Consider the following 14,102-nt stretch of genomic DNA (forward strand, 5'->3'; position numbering starts at 1 on the left):
AAAACAGTCAGGGTTTTAGTGGATTATTTATTTTATCACTTACCCAGACTTTCCATTCATTAGTTTATGGTATTCCTCGATCTTATTCCTATTCAGCGTTCTGGCTCTCTACTTGAGGTCTGATTTGTTGAACTTGAACCTCTAGATTTCTCACATTCATGAAAGCCAAGCACAATACTTTCTTTTTTCTGTCAAACCGGATTCAAAAGATTGCCTCTGAAAGAACGGAAAGTAAAAGTGAAAAGATGATTCATTAAAAATTGCAACGTAGAAAAACAGGGCAGAATGACGTAATCTAAATGGCTACCATACAGGACTTAATTTGTAATGAAAAAAAAAAACATTCTAAATTTTTTTATTATTGCCATAGTGTCTTTCTCTCTTATTCCAATTTACAGTTCCATAGTTTAACCTTAAACGGAGTTGCTTTTAATAGTGCAGACATTATTCTATATAGAACATAAAATTGTTTGAGAAATCTATGACCAGTCATTTAACTGTCATATGTGGATAACTATTTGGACTTTCAAAGCAATATGTTGCAGCATTCTTAGCAGAGATTGTTAGACCTGCAGCTTTAATTCTAGTGTCTGGATATTTGGCTGCAGTCCAGCCATTTTCCTCCTGTTGGTTCTTGTCTTGTCAGCAGAAGCCAATACCTGCCTATTCAGTTCTTTACTCTGAAGTATTAGAGTGAAACAAATATAAACACTTTCTACGAGCTTTCATGAGCTCTGCTTAATATTGGATGGTTTTTTTGGGGTGGTGATAGGTTTACCTTTTCATTAAATCAGGCCTCAGACGTTCTGAGACCTCATATCACCTCGTCTGGTCAGCAAGGCAGTCAGATCCACTCTCAGGTCATCTTGATTTCTACGTTAACTTCAACATGAGGTACCTTATCACTGTCACCCTGCATTTCCTGATCTAAAATAAAATAATTTAAAATGCCATAGGTTATGTGCTTTTTTGCATTTAGAATATAACAATTTAAAAAGATTTAAAAAGCTAAAACTGGAAATGTAGATTTTAGAAATCATTTTTAATGTTTTAAAAAACTGCTGGGAGATTACAAAATAGCGTTACTCTAGTGAATAAAAATACAGAATTCTCATTTAGATTGAATTTCAGATAAACAATGAATTCTTTTTTAGTACGTCCCTGCAATATTTGGGATGTATTTGTATGAAAATATCTGAAATTTAACTGAGTATCATATTTTATATAGAAAATTTATTACAAAAATATTTAGGACCAATATACAATAAGATATTATTTTTATATTTTATAAAATGTTTTACTCTAAATGACTTATTTGATCTTTACTATCACCCTGAGAGGTAAGCTTTGCTGGGAGGTGGAGAAAGGGATGTCGTTATTCTTTAATTAGCAAAATATTGAGACTCAGAGTAGCAACTCATCAAAGCATGAACCCGAATCCAATGCTTTTGTTCAGTCCAATGTTCTTTCTTAAAATTTGAGACATTAGCAAGATATGAAAAAGCACCATGAATTAAGATTCAGAAAGATGCAAATAGTAATGTAAGAAATACCATATTCCTACCCAGTATTGACGACCTTTAATTTTCATATTGCTTTTGGTCGAGTGTCCTTTCCAGCGCAGTGCATTACGATGCTGTCCTTAGAAAGCAGGTTAGCAAGACCCTCTCTCATGACAGAGGCCCCTGTGGGCCATTGCTGAGATCAGCAGCCTAGGCAGAAGGAGAGGGATATGAAGAACTTAATGGACATGTTGACTTTATAGTCTGTGTTATTTTACCTGTGTTTTAAGAAACAAGTATCTCATCATGACGTCTGCTTCCACCCTATCTTCATATGTGTTGAATACTGAAACTTTTGATTAACATTTCATGTGATTCCTAACTCTTTATAGTAAACCAGCTCTTCCGCAAGGCTTTCCATTTGCAATGCTAGGCCAATCTTGTTCAGCATTAACTCATCCGAGACTTCTCAGGCCGATGCTATCAACCTTGGCACTCTGGTAAAGGGAAACTTCACTGTGGCACCTGAACTAAGCACCATTAGCAGAACAAATACAATTTAGATAGAAATGGAACTCTCCTGATCCAGTGGTGATGAAACATCCCACATAGTAGAGGTTAAAGGGCACATCTTGGGAGTGTAAAGACGTGGGTTCGGATTGCACCTCTTCTCATAACTGTCACCTTGAGCAAATTTCTTTTCCAAACCTTAGTTTCCTCATAATTAAAATGGGAATATTGTGGGGATTATATGAGTTAATGTGCACAAAAGTGCTCAGCACACCATCAATGGTTGGTATAGTATTATTAAAGTTATAAAAAAATGAAAATTACCCTCTGCTCAATTACCAAGAAAAGAACAGAATTCTTTTGTTTTCAAGTACAGTACTGGGGACTTCATGCAGTTCTATAAAAATGAATTACCGACATGAGTCATTTACCATATGTCAGAGAGCCAGGAGTTTTCACATAGCTAGCCTATGACTGTTATTTATAACTTATACCTTTTTAGTATGTCCCATGCAATGTTTTAAAAGAGATAGTGAAGTGTTGGGTTGTTTAATAATATGAAAGAATGATACTGTAAATTTTATAGTAATTGCTTGTTAAATTTAGTTAACATGAACGGGGAAAATATTTTCTTAACAATCAAACTTTTACATGTTTTGTGTCTTAACTTGAAGTCCTCTACAGTGAGCCTGGAACTGTTGATCTGAAGCAGAGAGTTGATGTTTTTCAAAGTAAAATCTGTGTTGACTTTTGGGAGGGGAAAAGGAACCATATCATTCAACAAAATATATTAGATCCAGATTACATACTTCATAGATTCCAATAATTGTAAGTGTGTGTAATCATAACTATGTTTGTATAAACTAAATAAACAGTGAATTCAAAATTTTCTGTGATTGTCATGGAACTTTTCAGCTATTTGATTTTCTTTTAGAACTGCTGAAATACATAAAAATGAGTTAAATGCTTCTCTTTCAAATGAGTGTCAAGCTATTTTGTGTTAATTTTTATGCATATAAGATATTTTTCTTTTTACATTAAATGCATTAATTCATATGATATAATGTATGTTGACCAGGGAAAAAAGCTCTTTATGTAAGATAAATTTTAAGTTCTTGATAGTAGTGTAATATTCGCTATAATTTAGAGGTGACCATCAATGTTTCCTTTTCCAAAATTCTCATACCATTTTTTTATTTTGAATTCAAGGTCAGCATGGGCATTTTCCAGGTGATGCATCTCGTCAAGGTAGGAGGCTGTGAAGTTGTTTAAATTCTGCATGTTTGTCCTCTCCTTACTTAAAAGAAGGCCAATTGCATCAGCACCACCAGCATTTACAAGGCCCCCATTTGGTCCAGCACTCATGTTACTTTATTCTGTGCAAGTACCCAGCCCAACCCCATAAACTCCACCAGAATGCCCCTGCACTGTCTGAGCCCCCTACAATGCCACAGCTTCCCCCTGAGGCATAACAGACCTGCAGCCACTTCCTGCACTGCTGCTAAAATCCAGAGAAATAAGCCATGTGTGCAGGTGTGGCAGAAGTCTAGGGTCAGAGTATAGCCTCGAAGTCAGTGCACTATGGAAACCATTGTAGAGGTTTATATATATATATATATGTACCATTGTAATGTTACATCACCTTTAATGAGCAGTTTATTTAAAAGTATATATAGTTTTGGTCAACTTAGTTTGGTGATTGATTAGCCACATATGCTCAAGTGATGCCTCTTTAGGGGGTTGGTTATATATGATGGAAAACTGTGTGAGCAGGGAGAAAGATAAGACCATTGTTTTATGGTCTTATAACTGTCCTTTGAACCGTGGAAAATCATTTTTTTGAAACACTGGGTACTCCTCTAACGGAAAAATCTTGGTTTTCTTCTGACCCTATATTTATATCATTCTCCTGCTCTTGAGCCAGCTTAGCTTCATTCACGTGGCTTTTTAAGCCAACTGCTGTTCAGCTTCCAGGGAGTCTGTGTGGAGTAGTACACACACTTTGGAGTTAACAAATATATTTGAGTCCTGGCTTACTGTTTTCCAGCTTGGGAAAATGAATGAGAAACAAATAATAGTGTCTGGCACAAAGCAGACACTCAGTAAATGTTCATTCTCTCCCTCTCTCTCTTTTCTCATCCGCTTCCCGACATTAACCCATTGTGATCTCTCAAACTCAGAACTGTAGATTTTTGACAGCTGTCATGCTTGCCTCTTGGTCAGAGTTCCTCCTAAGCGCAACGTCTGAGCATGAATTGCTTCTATATATCCACGTATATCCCAAATTGGACAGAGTTGCCTTTGGCCAAAACTGTAGAGTTGTTAAAGTTTCTCATTGGCGTCTGTACTCTCTTTTTACTTTTCTAGGTTGAAATCTCTTCCTGCCCTTCATCTGAAGCCATGAACTTTCTTGTGTCTTAACTTCTTTTTTCTGTCAAAGGAAAAGATATGATATTGTTCATTTACAGTAATAGCAATATAGCCTTATTCTCTGTGTGTTGTTTCAGGCACCCAACTATTTGCATTTTGAGCTTTTTCTTCAGCTGTGAAATGAGAGCTTGTTCCTTGTGATAGGAATTTCAGTTCTTGGTGAGGAGAAGAAAGGTTATTTTGGGCAGAAGTCTATTGACTTCTTAAAAGGGCAGCCTTAAACAAAATGTGATTTAACCATTTTTAGAATGCACATGGGGGAGTAGACTGAAGAGGAGGCATGCGTTTTCTGATTCCTTATTCCATACACAGATATCTTCCTGCTCCTTTGCCCATTTCTCGGAGTTCTGTTCCCAGAGTCTGCTCTGAATGTCAGGAAGCTGCCTCTTCTTCAGACTTTTCTCTGCCATGTCGTCCTTTCTTACCTGCCAGTCTATCCTAAGAATCCGAAATGCTTGCAAGTGGAACCTCTGTGCCACCCCGTTCCCTTGTGCCATGATCTCCACCGTAGTCTAATGTACTTCATCCCTATAGCATGGAGATTAGTCTGCTTTTCCTATGTCAGCTTCCCATGGCTTCAAAGGCCCATGATTTCATTACACTTAGGTGCACAGGATGGAGAGGGTGAAAATGCATGGAAAGACAGAAAAGTCTCAGCTTTCCTCAGGTTTCAAGAGTGGACGCCAATTATCATGGAGTTCAGTGCAGGACAATTGTCTTTTTAATGTTAGTATATATATTTCTGTAGCAGAGAAGAAGAAGAAAATTAAACTGACATGGATCATAAAACCTGCCAATGAAAACTAATGTAGCTACTTGAGAACTAATAAAATGAGAAAAGAGAAAGTAGAAATTGTCGACATACATGTAGTAGTAATCTCATTCAACAAGTGTGTATTGAGTTCCAATGCTACAAAGCCATTTGCTCCTCCAGATCCACCTTTCTCCATCCTGTTTTCTGCCCTAGGAGGATAACCTTGCCCTCTGGCTTTCATTACATTTTCCCACTGGGGACCCAGTCAAGAAATTGGAGGAAGGGAGGGAGGGAATGAGTTTGGAGTGTTTATTCCCCTGGCCTCCTCTACTAGTTGCCTGTGACCTTTCATTAAAAGCCACAGCTCCCCTCATAGTGGCCCTCTGTATGACTTTCCCTTTCTGAGTCACCTTCCTTTGTCCCTTGGGCATGAGAGTAATAATAGCTGCCCCTGGTGCTTTCTCTACACCATGCCCCCACCTTTGTAAATAGTCCTTTGATTAAACACTCCTTGATTTTTGCTATTTTGAGTGTACCAGTTGCTTCCTGCTCAAACTCTCTCATATGGTAGGACTTGTGTAAAGTCCTTGCTCTCCAGAAGGTTAATAAGAAAATGAATAATTGAAACATCATGAAATGAAAGTTAATAAATAAATGCTTATCAAAGTGCAAGCTCTTTGAGGGTAGAGACCACGTGTTATTCACGTTTCTATCTTGACACTTAATGTTAGAGTGTAGAGCAGGCGCCTACCAGCTTGGAACAGTAGAGGTCTATACAAAGGGTGGGGCAGATGGAAGATGGAGTTGAGCAACTGTTTCAGGAAGATTCAGGGTAGGCTTCACAGTGTAGCTAATTAGGCAGTCAGAAGCAGCAGGTTGCATTAAATAATGGTTTCTAGAATCAAAGGAAGGCAGGAGAAAAGGGCTTGGAATGTAGGCAAGAATCGGCGTGCTCAGGAGGGCTAATTTGTAGAAACCATAACAAAAATCATACATTCAGTATGAATGGGGCATCTTCAGACAGCTTTAGCTTCGGGGCTTCAGTTTCTTTTAGGTGTATTGACACAGGCTTCAAAGGACATTAAACATCCCTGGGAACATGTTATAATCATTGTATGGGCTTCTTCCAGTTTTCCTCTCAGGAATTCTGCTCACTGCTGCAGGTACGGTAGGAAGAAAGAGAAGGTCTCAGGTGGGATTGGGTAGTAGAATAGGATGAGAGACAGTCAGTCCTCTGTGGCAATCTATGACTCGGAACTATAGAAACTGGCTCACCCCTCTCTGCCTCACCTCCTTACTAGCTGAAAGGCAGAATAATGGGGGCAATGGGTGGGAACAATAGTTAGGTTACAAGAGTTTGTAGGAGTTAAGTAACAGTAGAAGATGAGTTTTTCCCCTGAAGAGCCAAGCCGGCGTGCAGAGGTGGGGCTGCTTTCGCTGAGTGTGAGAGAGAGGTGTTTCCCCCGTCTCTGGGGAGGAGTAGATGAACCAGTACCTATCGAAGTTTCTGTCATTGGATTTGGATCTTCGTTTTGCTGCCCTCTTCCTTCTGCAGCTGCCTCTCTCCCCCAGCATCCTGTGCTTTGAAGCTGCTCCCTAGTCCCCTAAAGCCACATTCCAGTTTAGTTTGTACCCCCCTGAGGGGCTGCATCTCCCTAATTCCTCCTTCCCTTCTGAAACTTTCCAGCCTGTGTGGGAACAGGTATAGGATAACCATCTGGTTAGTCTAATTCAGTGTAAGGTGTGACTTAATGACAAAGGTGGGTAAAGGCGGAGAGGTATTCACTAACACGATTTATGTTAAAAAAAAAAAAGTACCTTTCACCTAACTGGAATTTCAGGCACTGGGTGATAAAATTTTTGGAGAAGGGATTTTTTTCTTTGTAGTCTTCCTGTTAATTCAACTTGATTATTGGATTAGCCAAATTAGGAAGGAGAGTAACTGAGGGTACTTCTTTGTCTCCAAGACCCTCTCCCTTGCCTTCTGGAGGGAGGAGGCAGTAACCTGGCTTCGAGTCCTCATTTTTGTACACTAGTTACTCGTCAAATATGTATTGTATACCAGAAATGTTATAGGGTCCTGAAGATGCAAAAATGAGTAAGATGTGGCCGGCCCTTGCTTTCAAAGAAGCTGTATCTTGGGGGACAGAGAGTAGGGGATAAGGCACAGATAATTACAAAATAAAATAAATAATTAAATAATGCAGATTTATGTAATATGAAGCACCAAAAAAAAAAAAAAAAAAAAGAGAAACCAGTCTTTGGAACACTAGGGAGATGCCATTTGAATAGTGTCCTGAAAATTGAGTGGGGAAAAAAATCCTAGGCAGAGGATCCATATAAAGGAAGTGTAAACATGCATGACATATTCGAAGAATTGTGAAAAGTGGTTTGGCAGGGGCATAAAGTCTGTATGAGTGAGTAACAAGATTTAAGACTGGAAAAAATAGATTGAGGCCAGATGGGGAAGGACTTTTAATACCATTCTAAGGAATTTGGGCTTGGTCCCATAGTCAGGGGGTGGACTTATCAGGGGGTGGTAGGTTGCTAGGCAAGGGATCAGCATAATCTTAAATTTTAGAAAGATAACATTGGCAGTATACTAGATGGATGAGAGGGAAACTGGAGGCAGAGAGATGAGATGGGAGGATTTGCAAGCATCTAGGGGGAGGGGAAGAGACAATGAGAACTTTAAGAAAGTAGCAATCGGGTGGTAAGAAGGGAGACAGAAGATAGAAATGGTGGCTTTAGACTATTGACTAGTTACAGATTGATAAAGGAGAGGGAGGGAAGTCTTAAATGACAAGAGGTTTCCAGTTTTGGACTTGGAGGAGTGCCATTATCTAATATGGAAAGCAAAGGAGGAGCAGTTGTTATGGGAAAGATAAGGAGTTCAGGATAAGGAAAATTGGGCATGAAGCATCTGCCACATTTAGGTATAGATATGCCATAGACAGTTGCAGTGTGGGTCTGGGATTCAGAAATTGTGACTAGATTCAGAAGTTATTGGCAAAGAGCAACCATGAAACTGGATGAGATTTCCCAGGGAGAATGGGTAGAGACGAGATCCAAGGATAAAACCCTAAGGAACTGTAACATTTAAGGAGAAACAATAGAAGTTGGAAGGTAACACTCAAAGAAAAAAAAGAGAATCAGGAGACAGTTTCAAGAAAGCCAAGGGAGTGGAGAATTTCAAGATGAAATGCTCAACAGTGTTGAAGATATCACTAGTTCAGAGATGTCAAATAGGAGGGTTTCAGTTAGGCTGTTTTGGGTTCTGAAAAGGCCATAGAAATACTAGGGAGTGAATGCTCTCAAAGCTACTAATTAAAATACACCCATATTCTCAATCTTTATAGTTTGTGGATCATATAAAGTGACCACTTGCACAAGTTATAGGAAAAAAATTAATTTCCTTTGAAAAGGAAATCAAAATAAGAATTTTAGAAAGGGCTTAAGGCTAAGGATCATCTATATTGAGGTGATATTCACAGCTTTGAGAACAACAGTTTTTGTTTTTTTAAGGGAGAAAAAGGCAGAAGGTTAAGACTGAATGGTGAGGAAACCCTTAAACTTAGGCTTAACACAGAGGAAAAGTAAGTTCCCAGTAAGGGAAGTGAATATGAGGTGACCTGGAAGACTGAAAAAGTCTCAGGAAATCACAATATGGATCGAAGCATGGATGATTCACCTGATGGAGTTTCCAGAACCTCCCAGAGGTCCTTCAAGGCCTTGAGTTTCAAATTCTGCAGAGAGTTCAGGGAGAAAGAGGGCTAGAAAAATGTCCATGATATCGCCACAAGATCCTTGGAGATTTAAAAGCAAGAATTTTCTGGACTGCTTAGGGTATAGAAACCAGACCATCTGTCATGAGGGAAGGAAAGGAAGGAGATGGAATGAAGCCATCTGTGTCTTGTATCGTGGCAGCATCCTGAGTGGGCGTAAAAGGAAAAAGAAGGGTGAGGAGAAAAGCAAGGGTGGAGTGAAGACAAGATTGTAGGGTGTAGAATGCATTTGAAAACAGAAGCAAGCTCTTTAGCGCTTCTGGGAAGTAAACAAAGGGAGAACACTTTACCTGGGAGGAAAGAGATATCAGAAATAATAGTGATCCAAGAATCAGTGAAGACCCCGGGATGTAGGAAACCACTTGTTGGATGATTAACTTAAACTTTATTATAGGAAACATCATAAAGAACAGACACGTGCTATTATTAAAAATGATGAAAAAAAGTCTGCATTTTAGAAGAGTGACTGTGGTGAATGTGCATTGAGCCTGGAAGGTGTGTATCATTCTCCTTTGTACTTTTAAAATAACAGATTTCATTCTTATGTATAGTGAACCTAGGGAGCTGATACTTGAAAGTTACAGCTATTAATATGGATGTGACATTGAGGATGAACACGCGAGAAAAGGAAATTTAGTTGCCTTTCTAACTAAACTAGTAAAACCCAAATACAACCTTTTTCCCAGGGCCAACAACTGCATTAAGGAGTGTGGTAAACTGGGATTATCAAAAGGGGAATTCAGGGATGCTGCCTTTGGCTTCATCTTAGGGAGAGAGATGCTGAATTTGGGCACATGGACAATCCAGCTACCAGAGAGGAGTTGCATAGTGTGGGCAAATATGTTTCACCTGGCTTTACTAGGATCTGGAAGAAATGTCTCTCAACTCTGTTGACCACACTCAAATTTTATGCTTATGTAGCAATTTGCTGATTCATAATTCATCTTACCAAGTCCACCTATAGCAAGCGAGTGGTCAGGAAAGAGGTCTTGAACATCTGGAAAGAGATATCCCTTACTGTTATTAGTAAACTGGCATTCTAATCCATACATTAGTATTGTATGAATCCAGTTGTTGTAAGTCTGCCATCAGGTATCTGAGTATAACTGGTAAAGTTCAGTTTTTGGACATGAAAGGCTGAGAGGAACCAATTCTGGCCCAAAGCAAGCTTTTCAAAGTAATTCTAATTTATACTAAAAATGTTACCTACTTATATTGATAACCATTTTTGTGGGCTACCTTCTGTCTGCCTCATTACATATTCTCATGGCCTCCATTAGTGGTTTTAGGAATAATAGCAATAAGCATTATTTTCAACACTTAGTTTGTAAAAACAAATAAACGAAAAGAAAAAAAAAAACATGGCACTTGTATCCACTCAAGAACTGATGATGAAAAATAGAAAAATAGTTTTAGGAAATGTGTAGATCAGAGATGACAAAGAATTCTTGCTATCGCTCTTCTCTCCTGTACTCTTGGCAGGGGCATTACTGACTGATAATGAATGACACTGTTCCCTGCTGCACCTAGACTGATCGATAACGTTAATCCAGGAAGCCATAACCAGTTGCCTATGTTGAATCCATATGAGTTAAAACTCTCTGCCCTTTCTAGTTTAGATTGGTGGTTGGGTATTCTGGTCATCAAAATTACAGAATTCAGCTGGAAAGGACCTAACGGGTAGTTTACCTTTTGAATTTGATGTCATGGGGAAAGCTAATATTCTTTTTGACCAAAAATCTCTGAATATTCTGATGGAAATAATACAAGACTAGGTAAACTGACAGAAATTATCAGAACGAAATCATCTAGATCACCAACACATTCACTATTGTAGTGTCAACCAGGACTGAATTTGCAAGGGACCTTAAAGGTCATTACCAGGTTTTAAATCCTAGGTCTGCCTCTTACTGGGTGTGTGGTAAGTTATTTAACCTCTCTGAGCCTTAGTTTCTTCATATGAGAAATAATATCCAATTCATAAGTTGAAGACTACCAGTTTATATAACATATACAAAGTGTTTGCAAATGGTAGGTACTTATAAATGTTGGTTCCTTTCTTGTTAAAAATTTTCGGCAGTGAGCCGAACTCCATTATCAAATATCTTTAGTCTCTACTTGAATATTTCTGGTGAAGGGAATCTGTTGTCTCTCAGTGTTCCATTTTTGAGCTGCTCTAACCACTAAAAAGTTTGTCTTTAATTGAACTGAGGTCTGCCACACAGAATACAGCTTGCGTTCTGCCACACAGAACTTAGCTTTGGAATCTTTTGTCTATTTGAAGAGGGTTTTTCTACCCTCCTAAATCTTTTGTTTTCTAAGATAAGGGGTCACCAGTTCATTCAGTTGTTCCTTAGATGACATTGTTTTCGCTTCCATTATTATGCAGGTTTCCATTACTTTGGGTCACTTCTAAATCTGCAGGATTGATCTAGCCACTTTTTTCTGTGTCTTGTATTAGTTCAAGGAATTTTTTTTTTTTTGAGGAATGCATGCTAACTGTGTTTTATTACATTGTATCAATCCCCAGCATAATATTACTTTCAGTGTGATGTGATACAGAATTTCATGTTTTCCTATTAAAGTTATAGAAATTATTTAAATTTAATAATCATTAGTTATGTAAAATTCCCCTGCTCCCTTGGTTGCAGGGCTTGGTTTCAGAATGGCTCAGGTGTCTTAGACACATTTTAATGGAAACTCGTTTTACTCACTTTTTGGGTTCACCTTCTTTTCTTGGGTGTGGGACCAAGGCTTGTCACATAGACATTTCTGATTATGGTGTTGACTAACTAGTTGGCTCCAAAGCTATAATTATCCTCCTCCTTCAATTAAAATCACATTTCTATATTACAACATGAGCTATTGCAAAATTTAACAATACACATTGGATTTGTATTTCCCTCTAATAAAATTTTCCCTGACAATTTATATTTTTTTCTGGTTGTTCAGATGTGAGACATTGCTGTTATAATACTGCTGAATAGGATAATCCTTCTAACGAATATTGATCAGTGAACACTTTGCAATATTATGGTTCTGTTTTCCTATGACCCTATTTGCTATAATATAGTGATTAAAATATACTATATTATTAGTCTCAAAATTATTTACGGAATTTTGAGTGACTCATAAACTAGAGCCATACCTATGTGACAGCATAATTGGTGCCAAAATGAAAAATTTAATCAACATATGCTATTATTTTAAATCGTGCCAAATAATAGGCTTGATTAAAAGTTTTCATTGGATTTTAGCCGATCCCTTCCCCTGAATTTTTTAATCATTTTGACAATATGTTAACCAAATGTGATGTTTCTAAACTTTGACCAACATGTATTTGGCGTGCCTACATTCTGCCAGACACTGTATTAAGTGCTGGAAATTTATTTCTGGATGGCCAGTAATACATTGTTCTTCCTTTGAAGAGGAATCAGAAGAATACACACAAACTCATCTTCTAAAAATAAAGGTCAGACTACCATGGGCAAAGAACATAGGATTCTTAGAAGGTCACTTAGTCTGTGGGAGAGCTTTCCAGGGGAGATGCTCTTTGGTTTTATTCTTGCCCACCCACTCCCACTTAACATCATACACTGAGATTTTATATACTCACCAAGGCTCTGCTTAAGTGCTTATTCTGCCATGAAAGTGGCCCTGGTCCTCAGGCCCCAGCCCTGTGTGTTCTCGCTTTCTTCTAAACTTCTGTGGCATCTCATCTGCACTTTGTCTCATAGGCAGATGTCTTTATACCTTAAGTTTAGGTTATTTTCATAGATGTCTGTGTTTGCTCACAGTTGCTTCCGTAATGCCTAGTAAATATGTTTTAGAGAAAAGTCTATTTTAGATAGGACACCTTGCTTAACGAAGGGAGAACAGGTTCTATTTTGGTCTAGATTGCCAGGAGTATTAAGGTTTCAGACTCAGTTTTTTTTTTTTTTTTCATGGAAAGGCAGTCTTTTTTCCCATTAGTTGCTTTAAGAGAACTCAGTTTTGTATCCACTGTTACTTAGTTACCTGTGTACAGAGTATACTCTAATGATGAACAAGGGGATTCTGGGATTGCTTTTATAATTGAACATTAATGGACACTTTTTTTCCCCTTATAGAAACTTTGTCGAAACCAAGTTACTCTGTTTTGTGAAAACAATTCCTAGATGTATGTGAAAAAGTCCTCAGGTTAATTTCCTAAAAAAAAAAAAAAAAAGTATCATAAATTACAAGACTGCTTATTGAAACTGAAGATAACTTTCTAATGAATCATTATATACAGTATATTGAGCAGTACAATTTATATCACTATGCCTTGTGAAATTTCCAAGTTAGGATCTGTGTATTTTTGATTAAAAAAATTAAGTCTCCATAGACTGTCAAGTATCTTGAAGGTTTTCCAAAAATATTTATAAATTAAGTGAAAATCTATACAACAACTTCTTAACTGGTATTTTAGTCCCTGACAGCATAATTCCTATATTAAGATTTAAGGAGAATAAAGTAAGTGGAATTCATTTCCATGTTACTCATGTATTTTTTTAAAAAATAAAGTAACCAAAATAAATAGATTCAAATTAAGTATATTCAGAGCATCCTCGTAGTGTCTCCTGTGCGATGGACATTGCTTAGCTGCCGCGCATTGATTAATAAGCTAAAGTTTATTCATTCGATCTTGCCAAAGATGAGTGGTAGAAACTTTTAGAGTTAATAAATAGGCAGTGAATGCACAATGCAATGCATATATATATCCACACACACACACACATATATATGTATATATATATGCAGGTGTACAATTTAGCAGTGAATACACACACACACACACACACACACTGCTAAATTGTACACCTGAAGCGTACTGGATTTTGTTAACCATTGTCACCATAATATTAAATAAGTGAGTGAGTAAGTAAGTAAGTAAGTAAATGATGAATGTTTCAAGAAAATAATAGAAGAAACACATAGCAAAAGTTTATTGAGTGCTTCTTATATGGTAGCCCTATGCTAAGTTCCAACTTTTATTGAGTAAGTAGTCTAGAACTTGTACATAATCCCATGCACATATATTCAAATATTGATTGTCTCCCATACAGTGGGCTAGGTGTGCTGTTTCATGCATTGTGCTAG

General features: G+C 37.7%; 1 protein-coding gene across 1 annotated transcript in view; it reads left to right on the forward strand.

Annotated features, from left to right (window-relative positions):
• The window catches only part of LOC107513775 (keratin-associated protein 4-3-like), a 289,405-nt gene that overhangs the window by 15,079 nt on the left and 260,224 nt on the right, over positions 1 to 14,102 (forward strand). Inside the window, exon 3 of the mRNA XM_036221990.1 lies at positions 3,222 to 3,260. The gene's annotated coding sequence lies outside the window, so the exon portion shown is untranslated. The remainder of the gene's footprint in view (positions 1 to 3,221; positions 3,261 to 14,102) is intronic.

This window comes from Rousettus aegyptiacus, unplaced genomic scaffold, assembly GCF_014176215.1.
Source record: "Rousettus aegyptiacus isolate mRouAeg1 unplaced genomic scaffold, mRouAeg1.p scaffold_m13_p_6, whole genome shotgun sequence".
Taxonomy (NCBI): domain Eukaryota; kingdom Metazoa; phylum Chordata; class Mammalia; order Chiroptera; family Pteropodidae; genus Rousettus; species Rousettus aegyptiacus.